Source organism: Schistocerca gregaria, chromosome X (assembly GCF_023897955.1).
Source record: "Schistocerca gregaria isolate iqSchGreg1 chromosome X, iqSchGreg1.2, whole genome shotgun sequence".
NCBI classification, from domain to species: domain Eukaryota; kingdom Metazoa; phylum Arthropoda; class Insecta; order Orthoptera; family Acrididae; genus Schistocerca; species Schistocerca gregaria.
In genome coordinates, this window is record NC_064931.1 from 133,022,238 (window position 1) to 133,039,913 (window position 17,676).

Here is a 17,676-nt window from a genome sequence, read left to right on the forward strand (position 1 = left end):
CAGGACAAGGAAATTAGAATTTAGAAACAACGGACGTAGCTGGTGGAATACTTAACTTTAATCCATTAATGATGAACGTCGCTCTTGACGGCACATAGTTCACAATATGAATAGTAACTGATAATGGCGCCTTGATAGGTCGTAGCAAATGACGTAGCTGAAGGCTATGCTAAACTATCTTCTCGGCAAATGAGAACGTAAGTAGGCAGTGAACCATCACTAGCAAAGTCGGCTGTACAACTGGGGCGACTGCTAGGAAGTCTCTCTAGAACTGCTCTGTGGCGGCGCTCGTTCTGCAATCACTGATAGTGGCGACACGCAGGTGCGACGTATACTAACAGACCGCGGCCGATTTAAAGGCTACCACCTAGCAAGTGTGGTGTCTGGCGGTGACACCACACAAAGCTTCATGGCGACAAAAAATTAATAAATAAACAAAAAATGGCTCTGAGCACTATGGGACTTAACATCTATGGTCATCAGTCCCCTAGAACTACTTAAACCTAACTAACCTAAGGACATCACACAACACCCAGCCATCACGAGGCAGGGAAAATCCCTGACCCCGCCGGGAATCGAACCCGGGGAACCGGGCGCGGGAAACAAGAACGCTACCGCACGACCACGAGCTGCTGACAAATAACTAAATAAACACAAGTCTTGCACACCTATCCCTCAGGTAGAATGTGGATGAACTGAACATAGCAGTACCCCAGGCTATCAAACACAAGCGAACATCGCCAGTTCTGTAGGTTTTTTAAATATTTGATGAGAAGGTTTACAGGCTGTATGGCCGAGAGAGAGAAAGGGGTCACTGGGGGGGGGGGGGGGGGTGAATACGATCGACTGGTATATTGCAATTCCGGGACCATTCTCCCCAAATTACCAGATGCGGCCTGTGGGTGTGGAATTTATTTTGACAGCGGCCGTGCGCTTGTCGGCGCTCGTCCGTACGAATGCTCCGCATTATTAATGTCCCGTGCTGTCCGCAGGATGTCAGCACCTCCTGCCCCGACTAAGCTCCGATTCTTGTTAGCGCACCCTGTGCCCGAAGCGGGTAAGTTTGTTTCAGCGAGGGAAGAGACAATTCCAGACAAGCCGATTACGAGATCTGCGTTAAGCCGTTCAAAGGCAAGGTAATTGTGGTCGCTGCCGCTGCACCGCAACTGAGTTCCAGAGATGCAAGCCACGAATGATACATGCTGCACTGCAGCGTGCTAATCCTTTATCAGGGCTCTGAAAGCCACGAGTACAACCTGTTTTAAGGGTGAAGCTGTACAGTTCCGACAAATACCGAAATAAATACAAAAACACAGTAGTAGGTTACTAAAGTAGTTTCCGAGGAAGCACGGTTCCCTCGCTTCTTAGCCTTTTATTCACCAGTAACCACTTCATACACTACTGGCCATTACAATTGCTACACCACGAAGACGACGCGCTACAGACGCGAAATTTAACCGACAGGAAGAACATGCTGTGATATGCAAATTATTAGCTTTTCAGAGCATTCACACAAGGTTGGCGCCGGTGCCGACACCTAAAACGTGCTGACGTGAGGAAAGTTTCCGACCGATTTCTCATACACAAACAGCAGTTGGCCGGCGTTGCCTGGTGAAACATTCTTGTGATGCCTCGTCTAAGGAGGAGAAATGCGTACCATCACGTTTAAGACTTTGATAAAGGTCGGATTGTAGCCTATCGCGATTACGGTTTATCGTATCGCGACATCGCTGCTCGCGTTGGTCGAGATCCAATGACTGTTAGCAGAATATGGAATCGGTGGCTTCAGGAGGGTAATACAGAACGCCTTGCTGGATCCAAACGGCCTCGTATCACTAGCAATCGAGATGACAGGCATCTTATCCGCATGGCTGTAACGGATCGTGCAGCCACGTCTCGATCCCTGAGTCAACAGATGATTACATTTGCAAGACAACAACCATATGCATGAACAGTTCGACGACTTTTGCAGCAGCATGGAATATCAGCTCGGAGACAATCGCTGCGGTTATCCTTGACGCTGCATCATAGACAGGAGCGCCTGCGATGGTGTACTCAACGACGAACCTGGGTGCACGAATGGCAAAACGTCATTTTTTCGGATGAATCCAGGTTCTGTTTACAGCATCATGATGGTCTCATCAGTGGTTCGCGACATCGCGGTGAACGCACATTGGAAGCGTGTATTCGTCATCGCCATACTGGCGTATCATCCGGGGTGATGGTATGCGGTGCCATTGGTTACACGTCTCAGTTACCTCCTGTTCGCATTGATGGCACTTTGAACAGTGGACGTTACATTTCAGATGTGTTACGACCCGTGGCTCTATCCTTCTTAAGATCCCTACGAAACCCTACATACCAGCAGGATAATGCACGACCGCATGTTGCTGTTCCTGTACGGGCCTTTCTGGATACAGAAAATGTTCGACTGCTGCCCTGGCCAGCAAATTCTCCAGATCGTTCAACCGAGCAACTGACTCGTCACAATACGCCAGTCGCTACTCTTGATGAACTGTGGTATTGTGTTGAAGCTGCATGGGCAGCTGTACCTGTACACGCCATCCAAGCTCTTTTCGACTCAATGCCCAGGCGTATCAAGGCCGTTATTACGGCCAGAGGTGGTTGTTCTGAGTATTCATTTCTCAGGATCTATGCACCCAAATTGGGTGAAAATGTAATCGCATGTCTGTTCTAGTGTAATATATTTGTCGAATGAATACCCGTTTATCATCTGCATTTCTTCTTGGTGTAGCAATTTTAATGGCCTGTAGTGTAAATTTAAAAAATTGTATTTGCAAGTAAATCCACAGGACGGGTGGAGTGACTTCCAGCCTGGTGCAAGACTTCTTGTTTGCACGTCACTTTCGCTACGTGTTTGAACTGTGCTACCTTCTTATTTGGAGTAACGAGGCAAAAATTCTAAAATCACAGGAACATGAGACTGGAAATTCTGACGTGTATGCCAATAACAAGCGATGGTACCAAGTAGACAACGGACGTAACTACACCAGCTGATTTAATACCGACTGACGAACTGTAGGTTTCCCTACCTCTAAGGCACATTACCATACGGGGGTAAAGAAAGAAGCATAAAATGGAACTCAAAGTTCAGTTTTAAATAAATTGTACTGAAATTGGTACGGAAGGCATAACTGAATTTGTCGGGCTGTATTTTCGCTATGCATCACTATAAATTACGTATCCTGGCTTTCTCCATTGTGCGCTTAGCGGATAACAATAACGTAAACTATCTGATCAAACTTAACCGGACACTGTTGTGTTGTCTATAGGAAAGCAGTAACAGCAGAATGCATTGGTCAGGCGAGCTCAAAAAAGTTCAAATTTCTCTGAGCGCTATGGGACTTAACCTCTGAGGTCATCAGTCCCCTAGAACTTAGAACTACTTAAACCTAACTAACCTGACATCACACACATCCATGCCCGAGGCAAGATTCGGACCTGCGACCGTAGCGGTTCCGCTACAGTTCGCCGCCTGTCGTGTATATAGGTTTGCCCAGCCTAATACGTCCGGCAATTGTAAAGAGGGGTGGACGCCCAACCCTACGTCGTCTGGACGTGATTTCACCTTGGTTTCGCCACGCGCTGAAGACACCACAGCGCTTCTGGAACACCCGACAAGTCGTGCAGTTTCCGAAATGCTCGTGCCGAGTCTCCAGGGCATCAAAACCTGCCCTCGGTCACACTCAGATATATCGTGCGCTTTCCCCGTTCTACAGACGGATAGCACGTTTACTGATACTTCACGCACCGTGCGTCATTCTTCGTCAGGAGACCCTGTTTTCACCTGAACGGGTTTATATCGGTTCATAATGTCCTGCCTGACTAGTGTGTATAATACCGACAGTGAAGTATGGATGAGGTGGTGTTATGGTGTGAGGGGGTTCTTTGGGGTCAGGAAGTTGTCCCCGTGGTGTCACCGCCAGACACCACACTTGCTAGGTGGTAGCCTCTAAATCGGCAACGGTCCGTTAGTATACGTCAGGACCGCATGTCGCCACTTTCAGTAATTGCAGACCGAGCGCCGCCACACGGCAGGTCTACAGAGACTTCCAAGCGCTCGCCCCAGTTGTACAGCCGACTTTGCTGGCGATGGTTCACTGACTTCTACGCTCTCATTTGCCGAGACGATAGTTAGCATAGCCTTCAGCTACGTTATTTGCTACGACCTAGCAAGGCGCCAGTATCCGTACTATTGATATTGTGAATCATGTACCATAAAGAGCGACGTTCTCCGTTAATGGATTAAAGTTAAGTATTCCACCAGCTACGTCCGTTTTTCTCAATTCTAATTCCCTTGTCATGTTCCAGACCTCACGACAGCCTGCGTGAGCTAAAACGCGTGCATTTCGGCCTCCTTTAACCATACGGTTGGCTCTCCTGCCAACCACAACAGTCCCCTTATTGCGATTTACAGGATTTTGTCCTGTGTGCAGCACAGTAACAGGTCGAAGGCGATGATTGTTCGCATCAGCACGGGAATGGACCTTGCCATAGAAGAGCGTGTGAGGCAATGGTTTGTGGACGTAACATTCCTGAAATGGACTGATCTGCTCGAAATCTCGACCTGAACAGAACATCATTCCATACCCAAATGTCCTACTTCACTACCATCTCTCCTTGAAGAAAAGTGGGCTCCAATCCCTCCACAGACATTCAGATACCTTAATGAATGTGTCCGCTGTATATTTAAAATCGTCGGAGAGGCGGATAGTGGACACACCCAATATTAAAGTCAACTGCTCCGTGGCCGGATACTTCTTATCAGATAAGTGTGTATTCGGATGGTGTACCAGAGAGCCTAATGTTGTTTCATTGTGAGACGCGTTCAACAATGGATCAGCCACGAATTATGAACTGTTGGAAGGAAGTTTTGAGCAACCCTCAAGACTCGCATAGTTTGTGTATTTCCTTCTGAAATCTATTTCTCAATACTCTGTTGACAGAAAATCCGATGGCGGGGTGTGGGTACGGAGAATGCCCGGTGAACGTCATCCGCCGGCGTGTGTTGTTCCAACAGTAATTTTCGGAAGCGGTGATGTTATGGTGTGGTCGTGTTTTTCATGGAGGGGGCCTGCACCCCTTGTTGTTTTGCGTGGTTCTATCACAGCACAGGCCTACATTGATGTTTTAAGCCTTTCTTGCTTCCCATTGTTGAAGAGCAATTCGGGGATGGCGATTGCATCTCTCAACACGATCGAGCACCTGTTCATAATGCACGGCCTGTGGCGGGGTGGTTACACGACAGCAACATCCCTGTAATGGACTAACCTGCACAGAGTCCTGACCTGAATCCTACAGAACACCTTTCGGATATTTTGGAAAGCCGACTTCGTGCTAGGCCTCACCGACCGACATCGATACCTCTCCTGAGTGCAGCACTCCGTGAAGAATGGGCTGCGAGTCACCAAGGAACCTGATTGAACGTATGCCTGCGAGAGTGGAAGCTGTCATCAAAGCTAAGGGCGAGCCAACAACATATTGAATTCCAGCATTACCGATGGAGGACGCCACGAACTTTTACGTCGTTTTCAGCCAGGTGTCCGGATACTTTTGATCACATAGTGTAGCGACCTGTGTGACACGCTGCACTATCCTGCTTGTAAATGCGGTCGTGCTGGTCAAAAACCAAATAAATGTAAGGGTGGACGTGGTGGCCAAGGGTAGGTGCTTAATTGTGTGCCTTACAGAGTGACGAGACCACCGAGGGAAAGATTCCAGCCTGGACCCTTTCGACGATTTTTTCAGAGAGTCTGCTACCAGATGTTTCACACCCAACACTCCAATGGTCGGCTGTCCGATCGAGCATTGAATGTGATTCTTTTGTAAAGGTAACATTCCTCACTCATTGTACGTCGCAATATTGGCGTGGAAATTCCAGCCTTCGTTGCCGATGAATAGCAGCCAGCATGGGTGCATGAACCAGGCACCTCCTGTGGATGCCCGTACGCAGTAACGCCCGCTGAACGGTGGTTGAGGAGGCAGTTTTGGATAGTCACTTGGTCCATCTGGGCTGTCAGTGCCTCGAAAATTGTACGTCATCTGAGGAGCCATCGTTCAGCCCTGTCATCCATGGCCCATGGTGCAGTTGTTCGGCGCCGGTTTTCGATAGCGCCATTTTGCCATGCACGGTACACCTTAACCACGGCGGTAAGCGAACTGTTTACAAACTTGGCTGTTTCGGAAATGCTTCCAGCCTTGGTCTGAAAACCAATGATAATGCCTTTTTGGACATCAGATAAATCGCTCGATTTCCGCATTACGACAACGATTCCATTGTTTCCTGCCCCCCCCCCCCCCCCAAGTTTTATATACCCTCTACTGCTAGTGCTCCCATCTGTCGTCTGTGACTGGTTATTTTACGGTGACGTCGAATGTAGGCAGTGGGCACATTAAGGTGACTGCATAGCGTAGTACGCGCATGCACGCAGGTGAGTAGATACAGTACGACTTCGTGAAGTTCCCAAAGGCGTTGGATAGTGTTCCAAATCTTCTCCAAATAACTAAGAGATTATCTTACGGAGTATCTCCACAGATCTGCGACTGGCTCGAAGAATTATTTTTATGTACTACACCGAAGAACCAAAGAAACTGGTAGACTTAAGCAATTTCGTGCAGGGTCTCCGCGACCACGCAGAAGTGCCGCAACACGACGTGGCAGTGTCTGAGCTAGTGCTGCAGAGAACTGACACCATGAATCATGCACGGCTGTCAATAGATTCGTAAGAGTATACTGAGATGGAGAACAGCACGGCATCCTGCAGAGCTGTCAACAAATCCGTAAGAGAACAGCACGTTGCAAGGCATCCCAAATTTGCTCAATAACGTTCATGTCTCTGACGTTTGATGGCCATGGAAAGTGCTTAAACTCAGAAGAGCGTTCCTGGAGCTACTCTGTAACAATTGTGGACAGGTGGGGTGTCGTATTGTCCTGCTGGAATTTCCCAAGTCCGTAGGAATGTACAATGGACATGAATGGATCCAGGTAATCAGACAGGATGCTTACGTACGCGTCACCTGTCAGACACGTATCTAGATGTTTAAGGGGTCCCATATCACTCCAACTGCACACGCCCCACACCATTACAGAGCCTCCACCAGCTTGAACAGTCTCCCTGCTGACGGCCAGGGTCTATGGATTCATGAGGGTATCTCCATACCTGTACACGTCCATCCGCTCGATACAATTTGAAACGAGACTCGTCCGACAGGGCAACATGTTTCCAGTCATCAACAGTCCAATATCAGTGTTGACGGACCCAGGCGACGCGTAAAGGTCTGTGTCGTGCAGTCATCAAGGCTACACGAGTGGACCTACAGCCCCAAAAGCCCATATCGATGATGTTTCGTCGAATGATTCACATGCTGACACATGTTGATGGCCCAGCACTTACATCTGCAGCAATTTGCGGAAGGGTTGCACTTCTGGCAAGTTGAACGATTTTCTTCAGTATTCGTTGGTCTCGTTCTTGCAGGATCTTTGTTTTTTCGGCCGAAGCGTTGTCGGAGATTTGATGTTTTACTGGCAGATTCGTGAAATGATCTTACGGGAAAGTCGCCACGATCTATACCTCAAAGATGCTGTGTCCCATCGCTCGTGCGCAGACTATAACATCACGTTCAAACTCACTCAAATCTTGATAAGCTGCTATTGTAGTAGGTGTAAGCGATCTAACAACTGTGCCCGACACTTGTTTTATATATACTGTGACGCCAAGAACCGCTCGGCCACGGCAGCCGGCGCGGCAAGTCTCCACAAAGGAAGAAAATTAAGTCGCTAACTCTCTCAGCAGCGATGGAATGTTAATATTAAGGACTGCGCTGCACCCTATTTTCTAAAGTCTCTGACTGTGTCGTAGGCTTTATTAAATTTCAAAGTATCAAACACATATTTCACAGCTAAAAATTCGTGCAGTGCCATACTGCTTCTTGAGGCATGAAATTTTATTTTTAATCAAATTGGACCTAGTAGGGTGATTTTTGTGGCTCCGTATTAACCATGAAGAACCGAAGTAATCCCTACAGCTTCTAGTCTGCAGGTTTTGATTTTTTTGTTTTGCTTTAGGGAAAAAAAACAACTGTGGTCATACGCGCCGAAGTCAAAACTATACAACATGAAGACATAGAATAATTAGGACTACACGCCAGTTCCAGTAGACATACTAGAAGACAGTTAAAATAGGCAGGTGGAAAAAGGTCTATAAAGACAACATACAGACACGGAGGTCCAAAACTAAAAATTAAATGGCATTCGTCATATTGCTTTGGCGGATAAAAAGTTAAACGCGGTCGACAGTCCGAGCGTCATTTGCGAAAACGGCCGATAAATCAGACGGCAAACCCAAGCGGGAACGTAAACGGTTAAAAAATGGACATTCCATCAGGAAGTGACGGACACTATGTGTACAAAGTGGTGGTGGGGTAGCGCCACTTATCAAACGACGGTGGCTAAAATGGCAGTGCCCAATGCGCAGCCGAGTTGAAATGACCTCCTCCCGACGGGAGGGCCGAGAGGAGGTCGTCCAAGCTACTGGCAGAGGCTTAATAATCCTGAGCTTATTCCCGTGAAGCGAGGGCCATTGGCGAATCCAAAGGGACACCACCTCCTGATAGACGGCAACACAGAGATCATCGGAGGGAACATAGGAACTCGCGGGCCGAGGTATACGAGGACTGCAGCCTTGACAGCATCGTCAGCAGCCTCGTTTCCTGGCAGACAGACATGAGCAGGAACCCCTCAAACATCACACTGGCTCCACCAATAGTAAGCAAGTGACGGTTTTCCTGGACCCGCTGCACTAAGGGAAGGGCAGTGTACAGCGCACATAGACTCTGAAGGGTGCTGAGTGAGTCTGAGCAGAAGACATAACTGAAGAGGCTGTGTCGCCAGATGTAAACCGTGGCCTGATACAGGGTCAAGAGCACGGCTGTAAACACTGAGCAGTGTGCCAGAAGCCAATATCGAAAGACACGGGCGCCAATGACGAAGGCACACCCGACCCCACGGTCAGTCAGAGCCATGCAACCTTCGTACATCGCCAGAAAGTATTTTTCCTAGTACACAGCTTCCGTCACAACTACTGACTTCATCGCATTTAACTCTAGAACATTGACGAAGAGAAAACGTTAAATTACTACTAAATCATTGTAAAGTTTACTAATCCACATTTTACTCAAAGGAAGTCATAATTTATAGCTTACACAAATATTTACCCTTATTAGATCTACAGTGGTAAGCTTTATACCTTACTGCAGTCGTAAATATTACAAGTGTTTAGTGATACGGAGTTAACATTCCAGGAGAGAGTGTGCTATAGAGCCATCGCCCGTGTCCTTTCCAAACCAATCAAACCTCCATTTTCCTTAAGCAGTTTACGCAATGCACAGATATCCTCAATGTGGACAGCAAGATGGGGACTTTAACCGCAGTCTTCCCGTTAATTGTGGTTGTAGAGAAATTGCTAGTTTTCATTATTCACTCACAAAATTAAACTTATTAACTCATGCAAGCTGGGACTCAAATGCCATTAGCAAGGGTGGTTACTACCCTCTAGATTTCCTGTACGCCGTTGTAGCTGAGGATAATATATATGGAAGTCCGCCCCATTAGCTGTGTGTTCAGTGGTTCTGACTGCCACAGAGCGGGCCCGGGTTTTGTTCCCGGCTGCGTCGGAGATTTTTTCCGCTCGGGGACTTGGAGTTGTGTTGTCAGACTCATCATCTCTACGACACGCAAGTCGCCCAATTTGGTGTCAGAAGACTTGAAAATCGGTGGCCGAACTTCCCCAGGTAGGCCATCAATGCCATATGATCATTTCATCTGATCCGAAATATGTTAACGTATTCCTGCATAGCTGGGTCTCTAAGCAAAATAAAACGCTGTGGCAGTTTTAAACAGCATATGCGAGTAACACACTTTCATTACGCCACACACGTCAAGACTAAAACAGTAACATCAGAAAATTCAAGCCAATGTTGCACACGCGATACATCGGGTTAGTCCTGGTCACCGAGTTGGCATGTTCAGTTTGAATGTCAAGTGCGCAAATTGCTGGTACCATGTACGCCTCTGGCCAACCACATTTAGATTCCTCCCCTACTTCTACTCAGTATATGCTTTTGGATTTTACATTAAACTCCAAGTTAGGTATCTGCGGCGTTCAGCTGACAGCTGAACGTCACTGCCACTCCTATTATGGCCATCAACAACATTTTCTACCGCCACCTGGCCCCGCCCTCTGCCCTTTTGTGGGTGGAGACTGCTGTAATAGCTGTCTAACTTGTGCAAACCCACGTTGCAGTTCTCAGCACCAAGTTACAATCTTGCTGTCTCTGCTAAGACGTGCCGTGGACATCATCTACACTGACGCCTTTACGGCAGCGTCTAGGCGGTGGACTGAGTTATCAGTTAATTCTCTAAGTGAAACTTCTATCCTGAGATTGCTACGCAGAATGTTTGCAGTTTGCACGGCTCTAGAGTCACTATTTATCTCTGGTAATCTAAACGCTACTGCCTATGCCTTCTTTCTGCATTGTGTCTGTGATTTACTACCTTGGGGTACCTTTGGTGGTTCCAAATAGCCTTAAGCGTAACACGTACAAGTCATTATGTGGTCAATATAGAACAAGTTGTTACAAAAATGCGAAATGTCTATTAAATCGTAAAAACAAGCATTTTAGTTACACCAGTCACATTTGATAAAAGAAAAATTAATGCATTCAGGCACTTTACAGCAATTACTTGTTTTATTTAGACATACTGGGGATAGATGCTTTCGTTATGCATATTGCGCTATTCACCAAATGATTGAAGTTTGGGAATATTGTTCCAATGATAAACTTGAAATGACGAAGATTTATCTGATATTATACTATCTGAAAATTTCCTGATAAATGTTTCCCCACTGCCGAAACAAGTTATTTACCGAGAGGTTCAAACACATTAGTTGTTCCGGTTGACATCCTAATTATATCGACAGTCTCTTCGTCATCCTCCTCAAAGACAGAAATATTGTTCCGTTCTTGCCATAAAGCTATTCGTTCCCATTTTCCATTGTAACGCATACGATCTGTTTCGATAAGTCATGCTCCATACAAATTTCATATAAACAAACAAAAGATGAATATAAAAAGGACTGAAATCAATTCTCTCACACTGTAAAGTATTAGAATGACAGTGTCTTTCTTGATATCAAAACTGCTGTCTTTAATGTCAACTCTGTCATAACATGTTGCTCATATCGTTTAAGCGAGTACCATTGGTGGTGCGGCGCTCTGCACCCAGCCAGCTACGAGGAGTGATCATAAAATAAGGTCTCCAAGGCGCTGGAGCTCTGAAAAAAACGCTTTTACATGAGGTCCGGCAACACTGGTGTATAGTTTGGCTTCCCCCTTCCCATTCAAATCCGCGCCAATCCGAGCTCACTGCGACGTTCATTCTTGACTAGGCAGCCGTTCGCGATGGAGCTGCTGCCCACTTCTGCCAGTAAGTGGGAGTCTTGTGCAGTGACCCGTTCTTCGAGTGCCAAGGGTACCCTGACTGACATTCATCCCCAGTTATGGGAAGTCTATGGGTCACATCGTATGGATGTGAAAAACGTGTCAAAGTGGTCAGCGAGCACAAGGATGGACGTACAGTCGTCCATGACAAACAGCCTTCTGGTCAGCCTTCAGTTTCGACCGAAACAATTGCAAAAAGTGGGGGAAGAAATGGTTGAAGATCGGCTTGTGACAGTTCGCGATCTGAGTGAATGGATCCCTGAAGACAGTAAGAGTAAGAATGACAATATTTTGACCGAAAATTGGCATAATCCCGTGTGTGTGCGAGTAGGGTCTCCAAAATTCTACGAAAGACCATGAACGGCAACATGTTTAAGTGGTTTGCAGATTCCTGCAGCGCTATGCAGAACAGGGAGAGGAATGTTTGAATTCACATGTCAATGGTGGCGAAACCTGGGTACACTACACGACACCTGAAACTCGGTAAAATTGTCGTCAGTGGCGGTATTCCAATTCACCGAATCCGCGAAAGTTTAATCACTGTATGTCTGCAGGCAAAGTGATGGCCAATATATTCTGGGACAGAAATGGTGTACTGTGCAAATTTATGCCTACTCACACAACAGTAAATGCTACTGGCTACTGTGAGACTTTAAAACGACTGTGTCCTGCCATTAAAATTCGAAGGAAGGAAATGCTGTCAAATGGAGTGACTTTCAAAAATAGTTCAAACGGCTCTGAGCACTATGGGACTTGACATCGGAGGTCATCAGTTCCCTAGAACTTAAAACTACTTAAACGTAACTAACCTAAGGACATCACACACATGCATGCCCAAGGCAGGATGCGAACCTGCGACTGTAGCGGTCGCACGGTCACAGACTGAAGTGCCTAGAACCGCTTCCCATCATGACCACGCTCGTCCCATATTGCACATGCAACAGACAATCTGCTGGTCCAATTTGGATGGAATGCTCCCACCCATCCTCCCCCCTCCTCCCTACAGCCCAGACGTAGCAGCTAGTGATTTTCATTTGTTTCCTGTGTTCAGTTCATGCCTAAGTGGACACATTTCCAGACCGACTAAGAGTTGAAAAACAAAGTCGAGCACCACCTGTACAAGGTGTCGTGAGAGTTCTATGAAAAGGTATACATGCAGATGTGCATCGATCACAAAGGTGATTATGTACCTAAAAGTCTATCCTTTCCATCAATGTAACATCCAATGCCAATAATCATGATTTATATGCGAACAAAAATTGGAGTCCTTATTTTAAGGTGCCTTGTATACGGTCCAGTGACTTGTTTGTATCAGCAGGGCGAAGTATGAATCCACCATGTTCTTCGTTGTTCGCTCGCTAAACAGCACTATTAGCAAGGCAGAATACGCTACACCATTGATGAGCCACTGCGAGCAAGGTGTTACGACAGCACTAGCAATGACGGCTGTGGAATATTAGGTTTACAAGAGAAAATGTTAAATGCAGCCTTAAAAAAAACACACTGGTCATCTTGAAATGCTGTATATGGTATCGAACAGATAACAGGCGATCATGCGGCCATCCACTCCTGACTGAAGAAATGACAGTGACATAGCATGTATATGCCAAGTGGTTGTATGAAGCCAGCGGAGAAATAACGGTTGACGTAGAAAAGTGATACAATCCAAGAAAGGAAAGGTTGAGCGTTTCCATGACCATTCTCTGCACGAAACTGCCTGATTTGTTGGGGTATCAATGTGTAATACCCAACACGTTGTAATATCTCCGCCTGTGGGAACTTTCGCCAACTCGCAGCGGCAGCAGCCTAGGAGGAGGGAGCCGGACATCTTGGGAAGAGCGCCTGAGGAGAGGACACTGCAAAAAATGGTTCAAATGGCTCTGAGCACTATGGGACTGAACATCTGCGGTCATCAGTCCCCTAGAACTTAGAACTACTTAAACCTAACTAACCTTAGGACATCACATACATCCAAGCCCGAGGCAGGATTCGAACCTGTGACAGTAGTGGTCGCGCGGTTCCAGACTGAGGCGCCTTCAACCTCTCGGCCACATGGCCGGCAGGACACTGCAGCCATTATGCAAGCATATGGCGAGAAGCTGGGCAGACGCCCTCGCCTTGCTCAAGAAGGGACGCGTTGTGAAGGGGCTGGTTGACAGTGAGAAGCGTTCTGAGAACTGATGGACACCTGCAGCCATTAGGACGGAACGTCAAGAATGCATGCGCAAAAGCATGCGAGTTCTTCTGGCCTCGCGGCAGTCATTTAATCTTCCTTAGAAATAAGGAATGTGCCGACAATTTCAGCACCCCACAGGCACAGGAAGGAGTGTACGCAAAGAGCGGAGAATTCGCGCAGGGAGGTGTGCGAAAGGACATCAGCGTTCTTTATCTTGGTTTGGTCTTCAGTCCTTAGACTGGTTTGATGCAGCTCTCCATGCTACTCTATCCTGTGCAAGCTTCTTCATCTCCCAGTATCTATTGCAACCTACATCCTTCTGAATCTGCTTAGTGTATTCATCTCTTGGTCTCCCTCTACGATTTTTACCCTCCACGTTGCCCTCCAATGCTAAATTTATGGTCCCTTGATGCCTCAGAACATGTCCTACCAACTGCTCCCTTCTTCTTTGCAAGTTGTGCCACAAACTCCTCTTCTCGCCAATTCTATTCAATACCTCCTCATTAGTTATGTGATCTACCCACCTAATTTTCAGCATTCTCCTGTAGCATCACATTTCAAATGCTTCTATTCTCTTCTTGTCTGAACTATTTATCGTCCACGTTTCACATCCACACATGGCTACACTCCATACAAATACTTTCAGAAACGACTTCCTGACTCTTAAATTTATACTCGATGTTAACAAATTTCTCTTTTTCAGAAACGCTTTCCTTGCCATTGCCAGTCTACATTTTATATCCTCTTTACTTCGAGCATCATCAGTTATTTTGCTCCCCAAATAGCAAAACTCCTTTACTACTTTAAGTGTCTCATTTCCTAATCTAATTCCCTCAGCATCACCCGATTTAATTCGACTACATTCCATTATCCTCGTTTTGCTTTTGTTGATGTTCATCTTATATTCTCCTTTCAAGACACTGTCCATTCAATTCAAATGCTCTTCCAAGTCCTTTGCTGTCTCTGACAATTGCAATGTCATCGGCGAACCTTAAAGTTTTTATTTCTTCTCCATGGATTTCAATACCTACTCCGAACTTTTCTTTTGTTTCCTTTACTGCCTGCTCAATCTTGTAACTGCCATCTGGTTTCTGTGTAAATTGTAAATAGCCTTTCGCTCGCTGTATTTTACCCCTGCCACCTTCATAATTTGAAAGAGAGTATTACAGTCAACATTGTCAAAAGCTTTTAGCGTTCTTAAGAGGATGTTTTTCTCAACAGTAAGGACGTTCCTTATGAACCACGGACGCCAGCAGTCTCTGAGACGAAGCCCAAACAAGAGTCTGTCTAGCCCGCACGCAGAGAGAGCGTTTAAAAAGAAGTGTTGTGTAGCTGCTCTCACAACAGCCTCGGAATGCAGAAAAACATGGTAAGAATGTGAAATCGTGTGAAAGATGGCAATTCACGAGGCACACACCAGCCCACGCCAGATAGGAAATTTTCACCCTGCACGGAGAGGAGTGGCCACGAAACAGCGATGTCATTGGGCTGCTTTGAAAATTTTGTCCGTCAAGACAACGCTGGAAGGAAGAAAATTTCGATGAGGAGTTGAGTGGAAAGGTGGATGAAGAGCGAGAAGTGGCAGTCAGGGAGATGTCGCGGAAGCGAGAGGACATGAGGTATGTTCCATTCACCGCTAACATCCGCCTTCCGACATCGTAATACCACAGCTTCGGCCGCGCAACCGACAACGGGTGTGACCGCAAAGCCGCGATTGCCTACGACGGCAGCCGAATCTCTCCGCTCGCGCCGTACCGACGCAGCGCCTGCCGCAGACAGTAGTATACGACGAATTATAACGAATAATGGTGAGAAGATTCGTCCCCCCTCCTTCTCCTTAATAACTGAGTCATGTCCACTCCCAGTCAAATCGGCCCTGAGATTTGTAATTTTGTTTTGGTTTTTGTAAACAGCACTGAAATAAAGACATTTCCTTCATGTTTTGATCATATAATCAGTCTTTTACATTCATACGAGGAGTGTTTTTTTTAAGTAAGTACCGTTTTGAAATAAAAAAAAGACGTGCTAAGATATTTCAATAATTTTAGTTTTACATGAAAGCCTATACTTTAATCTACTCACTGACGCCATTACAGTCTGATTCTTCCTTGTTTACGTTGTGTACTAAGTGTTTAAGATGCCTCCGATAATCGTGAGTCCCGCCGACTGTGAAGTATGGGCTGTTATAAGATTTCTTAATGCTTAAGGCCTAAAAGCGATCGATATTCATGTAGGATCTGTGCAGTTTACGGAGAAAACATTATGAGTGATGGAATGGTAAGAAAGTGGGTGAGAGCATTTAAAGAAGCCCGCACAAATGTGCATGATGAACAACGGAGTGGGCGTCCTTCGGTCGTTAATGAAAGTTTGGTGCAGGAAGTGGACAATAAAGTGAGAGAAAACAGACGCTTTACGATTTCCTCCTTGCGGAATCACTTCCCTAATGTTTCTCGTAGTGTTTTGTATGGCACTGTGACCGAGCACTTGAATTACCGAAAATTGTGCGCACGTTAGTACCGAACATGTTGACGGATGTGCACAAAACCAAACGTTTAGACAGTGCATTGACTTTTCATGAGCGGTACCACAACGACGGTTATGTTTTCTTAAGCCAGACTGTTACTTGCGATAAAACATGGGTGGCCTACGTCACACCAGAATCAAAGTAACAGTCTATGGAAGTCGAGCAAGGGCAACGTTTGGCTGCAAGACAATGCCCGTCCGCATGTAGCGAATTAGACCAAAGATCTCATCACATCTTTTCGATGGGAAAATCTAGATCATCCTCCGTACAGCCCAGATCTTGCGCCCAGTGAATGCCATCTGTTCCTGCACCAGAAGAAACACCTGGGCAGTCAGTGTCTTCAAGACGATGACGAAGTCAAAACAGTGGTGATGCAGTGGTTAACAAGTGAGGCGGCAGACTTCTGTGAGGAGGGTATTCAAAAACTGGTACAACGTTATGAAAAGTGCCTCAATATTGACGGAAATTATGTAGAAAAGTAGATTAAGGTACATGCTTTCATGTAAAAATAAAATTATTGAGATATCTTAGCACGTCCTTTTTTTTCTTAATTTCAAAACGGTACTTACTTAAAAAAAACACGCCTCGTACATAACCCCTTAATTTTATACCTTTTATGTTTGATTTCATTTAATTATTGATATCAGTTAATTGTTGACTGCTAGCGTGGGGCAATCTCCGTAGTCATCTACTCGTCTTTTATATCCAACAGCAGAGGAGGCTTCACAGTTCACCATCATGTCTTCAAGGAATTATGTATCTCTTGTAGCCATGGAACATGGTACAGAAATATTGTCATAAAATGATCCCAAGAGACATGGATCAGAGACAAGTGTCCCCTTGTCAGTGACAGTCAGTTTCCGACCTAGAGAAACTGACGCTTTCAGTGAATTCACTCTAAACCAACTTCCGAGTAAACGTTGAGGAGGGAACTGCATGAAACGGACACTTCTAGGTGGGTACCTCGCAAAAAGCAATTCCTTACTGCGCAGGTCGTGGTCGGAACCCTGTTCTATGTACACTACTGGCAGCGTCAAGGGTAAACGCAGCCATGGTCTCCGAGCTGATAGTCCATGCTGCTGCAAACGTCGTCGAACTGTTCGTGCAGATGGTTGTTGTCTTGCAAACGTCCCCATCTGTTGACTCGGGGATCGAGACGTGGCTGCACGATCCGTTACAGCCATGCGGATAAGATGCCTGTCATCTCGACTGCTAGTGATACGAGGCCGTTGGGATCCAGCACGGCGTTCCGTATTACCCTCCTGAACCCACCGATTCTGTATTATGCTAACAGTCATTGGCTCTCGAGCAACTCGAGCAGCAATGTCGCGATACGATAAACCGCAATCGCGGTAGGCTACAATCCTACCCTTATCACAGTCGAAAACGTGATGGTACCCACTTCTCCTCCTTACACGAGGCGTCACAACAACGTTTCACCAGGCAACGCCGGTCA

At 46.3% G+C, this 17,676-nt stretch overlaps 1 protein-coding gene across 1 annotated transcript in view; it reads right to left on the reverse strand.

Annotated features, from left to right (window-relative positions):
• Positions 1-17,676, reverse strand: part of LOC126299606 (calcium/calmodulin-dependent protein kinase type 1-like) — a 1,453,155-nt gene that overhangs the window by 801,807 nt on the left and 633,672 nt on the right. The gene's annotated exons all lie outside the window — the stretch shown is intronic.